General features: G+C 48.4%; 15 non-coding genes across 15 annotated transcripts; all 15 read right to left on the bottom strand.

Annotated features, from left to right (window-relative positions):
- Positions 1-166: 166 nt before the first annotated feature.
- Positions 167-248, bottom strand: Trnas-gcu. Its single transcript has one exon. It is a non-coding gene; the product is annotated as a tRNA-Ser (tRNA).
- An 840-nt stretch (positions 249-1088) lies between these two features.
- On the bottom strand, positions 1089-1170 carry Trnas-gcu. The gene has a single exon. It is a non-coding gene; the product is annotated as a tRNA-Ser (tRNA).
- An 839-nt stretch (positions 1171-2009) lies between these two features.
- Trnas-gcu lies at positions 2010-2091 on the bottom strand. Its single transcript has one exon. It is a non-coding gene; the product is annotated as a tRNA-Ser (tRNA).
- Positions 2092-2930: 839 nt separating this feature from the next.
- On the bottom strand, positions 2931-3012 carry Trnas-gcu. The gene has a single exon. It is a non-coding gene; the product is annotated as a tRNA-Ser (tRNA).
- An 839-nt stretch (positions 3013-3851) lies between these two features.
- On the bottom strand, positions 3852-3933 carry Trnas-gcu. Its single transcript has one exon. It is a non-coding gene; the product is annotated as a tRNA-Ser (tRNA).
- An 839-nt stretch (positions 3934-4772) lies between these two features.
- Trnas-gcu lies at positions 4773-4854 on the bottom strand. Its single transcript has one exon. It is a non-coding gene; the product is annotated as a tRNA-Ser (tRNA).
- Positions 4855-5693: 839 nt separating this feature from the next.
- On the bottom strand, positions 5694-5775 carry Trnas-gcu. The gene has a single exon. It is a non-coding gene; the product is annotated as a tRNA-Ser (tRNA).
- An 839-nt stretch (positions 5776-6614) lies between these two features.
- Trnas-gcu lies at positions 6615-6696 on the bottom strand. The gene has a single exon. It is a non-coding gene; the product is annotated as a tRNA-Ser (tRNA).
- Positions 6697-7535: 839 nt separating this feature from the next.
- Positions 7536-7617, bottom strand: Trnas-gcu. Its single transcript has one exon. It is a non-coding gene; the product is annotated as a tRNA-Ser (tRNA).
- Positions 7618-8456: 839 nt separating this feature from the next.
- Trnas-gcu lies at positions 8457-8538 on the bottom strand. The gene has a single exon. It is a non-coding gene; the product is annotated as a tRNA-Ser (tRNA).
- An 839-nt stretch (positions 8539-9377) lies between these two features.
- Trnas-gcu lies at positions 9378-9459 on the bottom strand. Its single transcript has one exon. It is a non-coding gene; the product is annotated as a tRNA-Ser (tRNA).
- An 839-nt stretch (positions 9460-10298) lies between these two features.
- Positions 10299-10380, bottom strand: Trnas-gcu. Its single transcript has one exon. It is a non-coding gene; the product is annotated as a tRNA-Ser (tRNA).
- An 839-nt stretch (positions 10381-11219) lies between these two features.
- Trnas-gcu lies at positions 11220-11301 on the bottom strand. The gene has a single exon. It is a non-coding gene; the product is annotated as a tRNA-Ser (tRNA).
- Positions 11302-12140: 839 nt separating this feature from the next.
- Positions 12141-12222, bottom strand: Trnas-gcu. The gene has a single exon. It is a non-coding gene; the product is annotated as a tRNA-Ser (tRNA).
- An 839-nt stretch (positions 12223-13061) lies between these two features.
- Positions 13062-13143, bottom strand: Trnas-gcu. Its single transcript has one exon. It is a non-coding gene; the product is annotated as a tRNA-Ser (tRNA).
- Positions 13144-13671: the final 528 nt, after the last annotated feature.

Here is a 13671-nt window from a genome sequence, read left to right as displayed (position 1 = left end):
CGAAGGGCATACGCTATGGAATGTTGTGCGCTTTCATCTGGTGGGCAGTTTTGTCTCGTATTTCATACACACGCTATTTGCCACGTACACACGTCGTTGTTACTACTGAGTGGTGTTTCGCACGGAGAAGGAGTGACCGCAAACGCGTGCTTCACGTAAAATTCATCGACGAGGATGGGATTCGAACCCACGCGTGCAGAGCACATTGGATTAGCAGTCCAACGCCTTAACCACTCGGCCACCTCGTCTGCTAGTACAACAGCTGTGTCTTGGGCTAGTGCTTGCGGAAAGAAGACATTTGTCGATTCGAAAACGCATTCAAAACATCGTTCTGGGCCGGTGTTAACGTCTAATGCCAAGCTGCAGTGCAGCCGACCAAGCTCCCACTCGCGAATCGTTTAATGACAGCATCCGTCCACGTCGATATCCGATCGGGGCAAAATCACCGGCCCACCTATTTACTGCAGGAATAAGCATTGTATCGACATGCAGTGTCGTCTAATGCAAATGAGAAAGGTGCTGTGCATTCTTTTCCAAGACTTACTGCAACGAAACGTACAGCTCGATACCGCTACACTGATATTGCTTGCAAGGTTTTGACGTTCCCCCTAGCCCAAGATTGTCCTGCTGTTTGCGATGGAGCTTGGTGTTTGGTCGGCCACTAGCGACGGATGGCTGCAAAGTCAAGTCTCTCCAGTAGGCCCTGCCAAATCGCTTCTGTAGATGGCGGCCTCACTTGAAACAAACTGTCGGAAGGCGACAGTTGTGCTACAGATGGATTATTATAGGCTCGATACGTTAAAATGACTGCGACAGGTATGCACTTAAATATAAATTAGAGCTCGTAGTTCGCAAATACCAACATACTCTTAGCTGCAGCCGAAATTTGATTGGTTTGTAGATCTCGAAATGATGTTTAATTCGAAGGGCATACGCTATGGAATGTTGTGCGCTTTCATCTGGTGGGCAGTTTTGTCTCGTATTTCATACACACGCTATCTGCCACGTACACGCGTCGTTGTTACTACTGAGTGGCGTTTCGCACGGAGAAGGAGTGACCGCAAACGCGTGCTTCACGTAAAATTCATCGACGAGGATGGGATTCGAACCCACGCGTGCAGAGCACATTGGATTAGCAGTCCAACGCCTTAACCACTCGGCCACCTCGTCTGCTAGTACAACAGCTGTGTCTTGGGCTAGTGCTTGCGGAAAGAAGACATTTGTCGATTCGAAAACGCATTCAAAACATCGTTCTGGGCCGGTGTTAACGTCTAATGCCAAGCTGCAGTGCAGCCGACCAAGCTCCCACTCGCGAATCGTTTAATGACAGCATCCGTCCACGTCGATATCCGATCGGGGCAAAATCACCGGCCCACCTATTTACTGCAGGAATAAGCATTGTATCGACATGCAGTGTCGTCTAATGCAAATGAGAAAGGTGCTGTGCATTCTTTTCCAAGACTTACTGCAACGAAACGTACAGCTCGATACGCTACACTGATATTGCTTGCAAGGTTTTGACGTTCCCCCTAGCCCAAGATTGTCCTGCTGTTTGCGATGGAGCTTGGTGTTTGGTCGGCCACTAGCGACGGATGGCTGCAAAGTCAAGTCTCTCCAGTAGGCCCTGCCAAATCGCTTCTGTAGATGGCGGCCTCACTTGAAACAAACTGTCGGAAGGCGACAGTTGTGCTACAGATGGATTATTATAGGCTCGATACGTTAAAATGACTGCGACAGGTATGCACTTAAATATAAATTAGAGCTCGTAGTTCGCAAATACCAACATACTCTTAGCTGCAGCCGAAATTTGATTGGTTTGTAGATCTCGAAATGATGTTTAATTCGAAGGGCATACGCTATGGAATGTTGTGCGCTTTCATCTGGTGGGCAGTTTTGTCTCGTATTTCATACACACGCTATTTGCCACGTACACACGTCGTTGTTACTACTGAGTGGTGTTTCGCACGGAGAAGGAGTGACCGCAAACGCGTGCTTCACGTAAAATTCATCGACGAGGATGGGATTCGAACCCACGCGTGCAGAGCACATTGGATTAGCAGTCCAACGCCTTAACCACTCGGCCACCTCGTCTGCTAGTACAACAGCTGTGTCTTGGGCTAGTGCTTGCGGAAAGAAGACATTTGTCGATTCGAAAACGCATTCAAAACATCGTTCTGGGCCGGTGTTAACGTCTAATGCCAAGCTGCAGTGCAGCCGACCAAGCTCCCACTCGCGAATCGTTTAATGACAGCATCCGTCCACGTCGATATCCGATCGGGGCAAAATCACCGGCCCACCTATTTACTGCAGGAATAAGCATTGTATCGACATGCAGTGTCGTCTAATGCAAATGAGAAAGGTGCTGTGCATTCTTTTCCAAGACTTACTGCAACGAAACGTACAGCTCGATACGCTACACTGATATTGCTTGCAAGGTTTTGACGTTCCCCCTAGCCCAAGATTGTCCTGCTGTTTGCGATGGAGCTTGGTGTTTGGTCGGCCACTAGCGACGGATGGCTGCAAAGTCAAGTCTCTCCAGTAGGCCCTGCCAAATCGCTTCTGTAGATGGCGGCCTCACTTGAAACAAACTGTCGGAAGGCGACAGTTGTGCTACAGATGGATTATTATAGGCTCGATACGTTAAAATGACTGCGACAGGTATGCACTTAAATATAAATTAGAGCTCGTAGTTCGCAAATACCAACATACTCTTAGCTGCAGCCGAAATTTGATTGGTTTGTAGATCTCGAAATGATGTTTAATTCGAAGGGCATACGCTATGGAATGTTGTGCGCTTTCATCTGGTGGGCAGTTTTGTCTCGTATTTCATACACACGCTATCTGCCACGTACACGCGTCGTTGTTACTACTGAGTGGCGTTTCGCACGGAGAAGGAGTGACCGCAAACGCGTGCTTCACGTAAAATTCATCGACGAGGATGGGATTCGAACCCACGCGTGCAGAGCACATTGGATTAGCAGTCCAACGCCTTAACCACTCGGCCACCTCGTCTGCTAGTACAACAGCTGTGTCTTGGGCTAGTGCTTGCGGAAAGAAGACATTTGTCGATTCGAAAACGCATTCAAAACATCGTTCTGGGCCGGTGTTAACGTCTAATGCCAAGCTGCAGTGCAGCCGACCAAGCTCCCACTCGCGAATCGTTTAATGACAGCATCCGTCCACGTCGATATCCGATCGGGGCAAAATCACCGGCCCACCTATTTACTGCAGGAATAAGCATTGTATCGACATGCAGTGTCGTCTAATGCAAATGAGAAAGGTGCTGTGCATTCTTTTCCAAGACTTACTGCAACGAAACGTACAGCTCGATACGCTACACTGATATTGCTTGCAAGGTTTTGACGTTCCCCCTAGCCCAAGATTGTCCTGCTGTTTGCGATGGAGCTTGGTGTTTGGTCGGCCACTAGCGACGGATGGCTGCAAAGTCAAGTCTCTCCAGTAGGCCCTGCCAAATCGCTTCTGTAGATGGCGGCCTCACTTGAAACAAACTGTCGGAAGGCGACAGTTGTGCTACAGATGGATTATTATAGGCTCGATACGTTAAAATGACTGCGACAGGTATGCACTTAAATATAAATTAGAGCTCGTAGTTCGCAAATACCAACATACTCTTAGCTGCAGCCGAAATTTGATTGGTTTGTAGATCTCGAAATGATGTTTAATTCGAAGGGCATACGCTATGGAATGTTGTGCGCTTTCATCTGGTGGGCAGTTTTGTCTCGTATTTCATACACACGCTATCTGCCACGTACACGCGTCGTTGTTACTACTGAGTGGCGTTTCGCACGGAGAAGGAGTGACCGCAAACGCGTGCTTCACGTAAAATTCATCGACGAGGATGGGATTCGAACCCACGCGTGCAGAGCACATTGGATTAGCAGTCCAACGCCTTAATCACTCGGCCACCTCGTCTGCTAGTACAACAGCTGTGTCTTGGGCTAGTGCTTGCGGAAAGAAGACATTTGTCGATTCGAAAACGCATTCAAAACATCGTTCTGGGCCGGTGTTAACGTCTAATGCCAAGCTGCAGTGCAGCCGACCAAGCTCCCACTCGCGAATCGTTTAATGACAGCATCCGTCCACGTCGATATCCGATCGGGGCAAAATCACCGGCCCACCTATTTACTGCAGGAATAAGCATTGTATCGACATGCAGTGTCGTCTAATGCAAATGAGAAAGGTGCTGTGCATTCTTTTCCAAGACTTACTGCAACGAAACGTACAGCTCGATACGCTACACTGATATTGCTTGCAAGGTTTTGACGTTCCCCCTAGCCCAAGATTGTCCTGCTGTTTGCGATGGAGCTTGGTGTTTGGTCGGCCACTAGCGACGGATGGCTGCAAAGTCAAGTCTCTCCAGTAGGCCCTGCCAAATCGCTTCTGTAGATGGCGGCCTCACTTGAAACAAACTGTCGGAAGGCGACAGTTGTGCTACAGATGGATTATTATAGGCTCGATACGTTAAAATGACTGCGACAGGTATGCACTTAAATATAAATTAGAGCTCGTAGTTCGCAAATACCAACATACTCTTAGCTGCAGCCGAAATTTGATTGGTTTGTAGATCTCGAAATGATGTTTAATTCGAAGGGCATACGCTATGGAATGTTGTGCGCTTTCATCTGGTGGGCAGTTTTGTCTCGTATTTCATACACACGCTATTTGCCACGTACACGCGTCGTTGTTACTACTGAGTGGCGTTTCGCACGGAGAAGGAGTGACCGCAAACGCGTGCTTCACGTAAAATTCATCGACGAGGATGGGATTCGAACCCACGCGTGCAGAGCACATTGGATTAGCAGTCCAACGCCTTAACCACTCGGCCACCTCGTCTGCTAGTACAACAGCTGTGTCTTGGGCTAGTGCTTGCGGAAAGAAGACATTTGTCGATTCGAAAACGCATTCAAAACATCGTTCTGGGCCGGTGTTAACGTCTAATGCCAAGCTGCAGTGCAGCCGACCAAGCTCCCACTCGCGAATCGTTTAATGACAGCATCCGTCCACGTCGATATCCGATCGGGGCAAAATCACCGGCCCACCTATTTACTGCAGGAATAAGCATTGTATCGACATGCAGTGTCGTCTAATGCAAATGAGAAAGGTGCTGTGCATTCTTTTCCAAGACTTACTGCAACGAAACGTACAGCTCGATACGCTACACTGATATTGCTTGCAAGGTTTTGACGTTCCCCCTAGCCCAAGATTGTCCTGCTGTTTGCGATGGAGCTTGGTGTTTGGTCGGCCACTAGCGACGGATGGCTGCAAAGTCAAGTCTCTCCAGTAGGCCCTGCCAAATCGCTTCTGTAGATGGCGGCCTCACTTGAAACAAACTGTCGGAAGGCGACAGTTGTGCTACAGATGGATTATTATAGGCTCGATACGTTAAAATGACTGCGACAGGTATGCACTTAAATATAAATTAGAGCTCGTAGTTCGCAAATACCAACATACTCTTAGCTGCAGCCGAAATTTGATTGGTTTGTAGATCTCGAAATGATGTTTAATTCGAAGGGCATACGCTATGGAATGTTGTGCGCTTTCATCTGGTGGGCAGTTTTGTCTCGTATTTCATACACACGCTATTTGCCACGTACACGCGTCGTTGTTACTACTGAGTGGCGTTTCGCACGGAGAAGGAGTGACCGCAAACGCGTGCTTCACGTAAAATTCATCGACGAGGATGGGATTCGAACCCACGCGTGCAGAGCACATTGGATTAGCAGTCCAACGCCTTAACCACTCGGCCACCTCGTCTGCTAGTACAACAGCTGTGTCTTGGGCTAGTGCTTGCGGAAAGAAGACATTTGTCGATTCGAAAACGCATTCAAAACATCGTTCTGGGCCGGTGTTAACGTCTAATGCCAAGCTGCAGTGCAGCCGACCAAGCTCCCACTCGCGAATCGTTTAATGACAGCATCCGTCCACGTCGATATCCGATCGGGGCAAAATCACCGGCCCACCTATTTACTGCAGGAATAAGCATTGTATCGACATGCAGTGTCGTCTAATGCAAATGAGAAAGGTGCTGTGCATTCTTTTCCAAGACTTACTGCAACGAAACGTACAGCTCGATACGCTACACTGATATTGCTTGCAAGGTTTTGACGTTCCCCCTAGCCCAAGATTGTCCTGCTGTTTGCGATGGAGCTTGGTGTTTGGTCGGCCACTAGCGACGGATGGCTGCAAAGTCAAGTCTCTCCAGTAGGCCCTGCCAAATCGCTTCTGTAGATGGCGGCCTCACTTGAAACAAACTGTCGGAAGGCGACAGTTGTGCTACAGATGGATTATTATAGGCTCGATACGTTAAAATGACTGCGACAGGTATGCACTTAAATATAAATTAGAGCTCGTAGTTCGCAAATACCAACATACTCTTAGCTGCAGCCGAAATTTGATTGGTTTGTAGATCTCGAAATGATGTTTAATTCGAAGGGCATACGCTATGGAATGTTGTGCGCTTTCATCTGGTGGGCAGTTTTGTCTCGTATTTCATACACACGCTATTTGCCACGTACACACGTCGTTGTTACTACTGAGTGGTGTTTCGCACGGAGAAGGAGTGACCGCAAACGCGTGCTTCACGTAAAATTCATCGACGAGGATGGGATTCGAACCCACGCGTGCAGAGCACATTGGATTAGCAGTCCAACGCCTTAACCACTCGGCCACCTCGTCTGCTAGTACAACAGCTGTGTCTTGGGCTAGTGCTTGCGGAAAGAAGACATTTGTCGATTCGAAAACGCATTCAAAACATCGTTCTGGGCCGGTGTTAACGTCTAATGCCAAGCTGCAGTGCAGCCGACCAAGCTCCCACTCGCGAATCGTTTAATGACAGCATCCGTCCACGTCGATATCCGATCGGGGCAAAATCACCGGCCCACCTATTTACTGCAGGAATAAGCATTGTATCGACATGCAGTGTCGTCTAATGCAAATGAGAAAGGTGCTGTGCATTCTTTTCCAAGACTTACTGCAACGAAACGTACAGCTCGATACGCTACACTGATATTGCTTGCAAGGTTTTGACGTTCCCCCTAGCCCAAGATTGTCCTGCTGTTTGCGATGGAGCTTGGTGTTTGGTCGGCCACTAGCGACGGATGGCTGCAAAGTCAAGTCTCTCCAGTAGGCCCTGCCAAATCGCTTCTGTAGATGGCGGCCTCACTTGAAACAAACTGTCGGAAGGCGACAGTTGTGCTACAGATGGATTATTATAGGCTCGATACGTTAAAATGACTGCGACAGGTATGCACTTAAATATAAATTAGAGCTCGTAGTTCGCAAATACCAACATACTCTTAGCTGCAGCCGAAATTTGATTGGTTTGTAGATCTCGAAATGATGTTTAATTCGAAGGGCATACGCTATGGAATGTTGTGCGCTTTCATCTGGTGGGCAGTTTTGTCTCGTATTTCATACACACGCTATCTGCCACGTACACGCGTCGTTGTTACTACTGAGTGGCGTTTCGCACGGAGAAGGAGTGACCGCAAACGCGTGCTTCACGTAAAATTCATCGACGAGGATGGGATTCGAACCCACGCGTGCAGAGCACATTGGATTAGCAGTCCAACGCCTTAACCACTCGGCCACCTCGTCTGCTAGTACAACAGCTGTGTCTTGGGCTAGTGCTTGCGGAAAGAAGACATTTGTCGATTCGAAAACGCATTCAAAACATCGTTCTGGGCCGGTGTTAACGTCTAATGCCAAGCTGCAGTGCAGCCGACCAAGCTCCCACTCGCGAATCGTTTAATGACAGCATCCGTCCACGTCGATATCCGATCGGGGCAAAATCACCGGCCCACCTATTTACTGCAGGAATAAGCATTGTATCGACATGCAGTGTCGTCTAATGCAAATGAGAAAGGTGCTGTGCATTCTTTTCCAAGACTTACTGCAACGAAACGTACAGCTCGATACGCTACACTGATATTGCTTGCAAGGTTTTGACGTTCCCCCTAGCCCAAGATTGTCCTGCTGTTTGCGATGGAGCTTGGTGTTTGGTCGGCCACTAGCGACGGATGGCTGCAAAGTCAAGTCTCTCCAGTAGGCCCTGCCAAATCGCTTCTGTAGATGGCGGCCTCACTTGAAACAAACTGTCGGAAGGCGACAGTTGTGCTACAGATGGATTATTATAGGCTCGATACGTTAAAATGACTGCGACAGGTATGCACTTAAATATAAATTAGAGCTCGTAGTTCGCAAATACCAACATACTCTTAGCTGCAGCCGAAATTTGATTGGTTTGTAGATCTCGAAATGATGTTTAATTCGAAGGGCATACGCTATGGAATGTTGTGCGCTTTCATCTGGTGGGCAGTTTTGTCTCGTATTTCATACACACGCTATCTGCCACGTACACGCGTCGTTGTTACTACTGAGTGGCGTTTCGCACGGAGAAGGAGTGACCGCAAACGCGTGCTTCACGTAAAATTCATCGACGAGGATGGGATTCGAACCCACGCGTGCAGAGCACATTGGATTAGCAGTCCAACGCCTTAATCACTCGGCCACCTCGTCTGCTAGTACAACAGCTGTGTCTTGGGCTAGTGCTTGCGGAAAGAAGACATTTGTCGATTCGAAAACGCATTCAAAACATCGTTCTGGGCCGGTGTTAACGTCTAATGCCAAGCTGCAGTGCAGCCGACCAAGCTCCCACTCGCGAATCGTTTAATGACAGCATCCGTCCACGTCGATATCCGATCGGGGCAAAATCACCGGCCCACCTATTTACTGCAGGAATAAGCATTGTATCGACATGCAGTGTCGTCTAATGCAAATGAGAAAGGTGCTGTGCATTCTTTTCCAAGACTTACTGCAACGAAACGTACAGCTCGATACGCTACACTGATATTGCTTGCAAGGTTTTGACGTTCCCCCTAGCCCAAGATTGTCCTGCTGTTTGCGATGGAGCTTGGTGTTTGGTCGGCCACTAGCGACGGATGGCTGCAAAGTCAAGTCTCTCCAGTAGGCCCTGCCAAATCGCTTCTGTAGATGGCGGCCTCACTTGAAACAAACTGTCGGAAGGCGACAGTTGTGCTACAGATGGATTATTATAGGCTCGATACGTTAAAATGACTGCGACAGGTATGCACTTAAATATAAATTAGAGCTCGTAGTTCGCAAATACCAACATACTCTTAGCTGCAGCCGAAATTTGATTGGTTTGTAGATCTCGAAATGATGTTTAATTCGAAGGGCATACGCTATGGAATGTTGTGCGCTTTCATCTGGTGGGCAGTTTTGTCTCGTATTTCATACACACGCTATTTGCCACGTACACGCGTCGTTGTTACTACTGAGTGGCGTTTCGCACGGAGAAGGAGTGACCGCAAACGCGTGCTTCACGTAAAATTCATCGACGAGGATGGGATTCGAACCCACGCGTGCAGAGCACATTGGATTAGCAGTCCAACGCCTTAACCACTCGGCCACCTCGTCTGCTAGTACAACAGCTGTGTCTTGGGCTAGTGCTTGCGGAAAGAAGACATTTGTCGATTCGAAAACGCATTCAAAACATCGTTCTGGGCCGGTGTTAACGTCTAATGCCAAGCTGCAGTGCAGCCGACCAAGCTCCCACTCGCGAATCGTTTAATGACAGCATCCGTCCACGTCGATATCCGATCGGGGCAAAATCACCGGCCCACCTATTTACTGCAGGAATAAGCATTGTATCGACATGCAGTGTCGTCTAATGCAAATGAGAAAGGTGCTGTGCATTCTTTTCCAAGACTTACTGCAACGAAACGTACAGCTCGATACGCTACACTGATATTGCTTGCAAGGTTTTGACGTTCCCCCTAGCCCAAGATTGTCCTGCTGTTTGCGATGGAGCTTGGTGTTTGGTCGGCCACTAGCGACGGATGGCTGCAAAGTCAAGTCTCTCCAGTAGGCCCTGCCAAATCGCTTCTGTAGATGGCGGCCTCACTTGAAACAAACTGTCGGAAGGCGACAGTTGTGCTACAGATGGATTATTATAGGCTCGATACGTTAAAATGACTGCGACAGGTATGCACTTAAATATAAATTAGAGCTCGTAGTTCGCAAATACCAACATACTCTTAGCTGCAGCCGAAATTTGATTGGTTTGTAGATCTCGAAATGATGTTTAATTCGAAGGGCATACGCTATGGAATGTTGTGCGCTTTCATCTGGTGGGCAGTTTTGTCTCGTATTTCATACACACGCTATTTGCCACGTACACACGTCGTTGTTACTACTGAGTGGTGTTTCGCACGGAGAAGGAGTGACCGCAAACGCGTGCTTCACGTAAAATTCATCGACGAGGATGGGATTCGAACCCACGCGTGCAGAGCACATTGGATTAGCAGTCCAACGCCTTAACCACTCGGCCACCTCGTCTGCTAGTACAACAGCTGTGTCTTGGGCTAGTGCTTGCGGAAAGAAGACATTTGTCGATTCGAAAACGCATTCAAAACATCGTTCTGGGCCGGTGTTAACGTCTAATGCCAAGCTGCAGTGCAGCCGACCAAGCTCCCACTCGCGAATCGTTTAATGACAGCATCCGTCCACGTCGATATCCGATCGGGGCAAAATCACCGGCCCACCTATTTACTGCAGGAATAAGCATTGTATCGACATGCAGTGTCGTCTAATGCAAATGAGAAAGGTGCTGTGCATTCTTTTCCAAGACTTACTGCAACGAAACGTACAGCTCGATACGCTACACTGATATTGCTTGCAAGGTTTTGACGTTCCCCCTAGCCCAAGATTGTCCTGCTGTTTGCGATGGAGCTTGGTGTTTGGTCGGCCACTAGCGACGGATGGCTGCAAAGTCAAGTCTCTCCAGTAGGCCCTGCCAAATCGCTTCTGTAGATGGCGGCCTCACTTGAAACAAACTGTCGGAAGGCGACAGTTGTGCTACAGATGGATTATTATAGGCTCGATACGTTAAAATGACTGCGACAGGTATGCACTTAAATATAAATTAGAGCTCGTAGTTCGCAAATACCAACATACTCTTAGCTGCAGCCGAAATTTGATTGGTTTGTAGATCTCGAAATGATGTTTAATTCGAAGGGCATACGCTATGGAATGTTGTGCGCTTTCATCTGGTGGGCAGTTTTGTCTCGTATTTCATACACACGCTATTTGCCACGTACACACGTCGTTGTTACTACTGAGTGGTGTTTCGCACGGAGAAGGAGTGACCGCAAACGCGTGCTTCACGTAAAATTCATCGACGAGGATGGGATTCGAACCCACGCGTGCAGAGCACATTGGATTAGCAGTCCAACGCCTTAACCACTCGGCCACCTCGTCTGCTAGTACAACAGCTGTGTCTTGGGCTAGTGCTTGCGGAAAGAAGACATTTGTCGATTCGAAAACGCATTCAAAACATCGTTCTGGGCCGGTGTTAACGTCTAATGCCAAGCTGCAGTGCAGCCGACCAAGCTCCCACTCGCGAATCGTTTAATGACAGCATCCGTCCACGTCGATATCCGATCGGGGCAAAATCACCGGCCCACCTATTTACTGCAGGAATAAGCATTGTATCGACATGCAGTGTCGTCTAATGCAAATGAGAAAGGTGCTGTGCATTCTTTTCCAAGACTTACTGCAACGAAACGTACAGCTCGATACGCTACACTGATATTGCTTGCAAGGTTTTGACGTTCCCCCTAGCCCAAGATTGTCCTGCTGTTTGCGATGGAGCTTGGTGTTTGGTCGGCCACTAGCGACGGATGGCTGCAAAGTCAAGTCTCTCCAGTAGGCCCTGCCAAATCGCTTCTGTAGATGGCGGCCTCACTTGAAACAAACTGTCGGAAGGCGACAGTTGTGCTACAGATGGATTATTATAGGCTCGATACGTTAAAATGACTGCGACAGGTATGCACTTAAATATAAATTAGAGCTCGTAGTTCGCAAATACCAACATACTCTTAGCTGCAGCCGAAATTTGATTGGTTTGTAGATCTCGAAATGATGTTTAATTCGAAGGGCATACGCTATGGAATGTTGTGCGCTTTCATCTGGTGGGCAGTTTTGTCTCGTATTTCATACACACGCTATCTGCCACGTACACGCGTCGTTGTTACTACTGAGTGGCGTTTCGCACGGAGAAGGAGTGACCGCAAACGCGTGCTTCACGTAAAATTCATCGACGAGGATGGGATTCGAACCCACGCGTGCAGAGCACATTGGATTAGCAGTCCAACGCCTTAACCACTCGGCCACCTCGTCTGCTAGTACAACAGCTGTGTCTTGGGCTAGTGCTTGCGGAAAGAAGACATTTGTCGATTCGAAAACGCATTCAAAACATCGTTCTGGGCCGGTGTTAACGTCTAATGCCAAGCTGCAGTGCAGCCGACCAAGCTCCCACTCGCGAATCGTTTAATGACAGCATCCGTCCACGTCGATATCCGATCGGGGCAAAATCACCGGCCCACCTATTTACTGCAGGAATAAGCATTGTATCGACATGCAGTGTCGTCTAATGCAAATGAGAAAGGTGCTGTGCATTCTTTTCCAAGACTTACTGCAACGAAACGTACAGCTCGATACGCTACACTGATATTGCTTGCAAGGTTTTGACGTTCCCCCTAGCCCAAGATTGTCCTGCTGTTTGCGATGGAGCTTGGTGTTTGGTCGGCCACTAGCGACGGATGGCTGCAAAGTCAAGTCTCTCCAGTAGGCCCTGCCAAATCGCTTCTGTAGATGGCGGCCTCACTTGAAACAAACTGTCGGAAGGCGACAGTTGTGCTACAGATGGATTATTATAGGCTCGATACGTTAAAATGACTGCGACAGGTATGCACTTAAATATAAATTAGAGCTCGTAGTTCGCAAATACCAACATACTCTTAGCTGCAGCCGAAATTTGATTGGTTTGTAGATCTCGAAATGATGTTTAATTCGAAGGGCATACGCTATGGAATGTTGTGCGCTTTCATCTGGTGGGCAGTTTTGTCTCGTATTTCATACACACGCTATTTGCCACGTACACGCGTCGTTGTTACTACTGAGTGGCGTTTCGCACGGAGAAGGAGTGACCGCAAACGCGTGCTTCACGTAAAATTCATCGACGAGGATGGGATTCGAACCCACGCGTGCAGAGCACATTGGATTAGCAGTCCAACGCCTTAACCACTCGGCCACCTCGTCTGCTAGTACAACAGCTGTGTCTTGGGCTAGTGCTTGCGGAAAGAAGACATTTGTCGATTCGAAAACGCATTCAAAACATCGTTCTGGGCCGGTGTTAACGTCTAATGCCAAGCTGCAGTGCAGCCGACCAAGCTCCCACTCGCGAATCGTTTAATGACAGCATCCGTCCACGTCGATATCCGATCGGGGCAAAATCACCGGCCCACCTATTTACTGCAGGAATAAGCATTGTATCGACATGCAGTGTCGTCTAATGCAAATGAGAAAGGTGCTGTGCATTCTTTTCCAAGACTTACTGCAACGAAACGTACAGCTCGATACGCTACACTGATATTGCTTGCAAGGTTTTGACGTTCCCCCTAGCCCAAGATTGTCCTGCTGTTTGCGATGGAGCTTGGTGTTTGGTCGGCCACTAGCGACGGATGGCTGCAAAGTCAAGTCTCTCCAGTAGGCCCTGCCAAATCGCTTCTGTAGATGGCGGCCTCACTTGAAACAAACTGTCGGAAGGCGACAGTTGTGCTACAGATG

Source organism: Schistocerca piceifrons, unplaced genomic scaffold (assembly GCF_021461385.2).
Source record: "Schistocerca piceifrons isolate TAMUIC-IGC-003096 unplaced genomic scaffold, iqSchPice1.1 HiC_scaffold_478, whole genome shotgun sequence".
In the NCBI taxonomy this organism is placed as follows: Eukaryota; Metazoa; Arthropoda; class Insecta; order Orthoptera; family Acrididae; genus Schistocerca; species Schistocerca piceifrons.
Note: the sequence above shows the minus strand (reverse complement) of the source record. Positions and strands in the feature narration are given on the sequence as shown.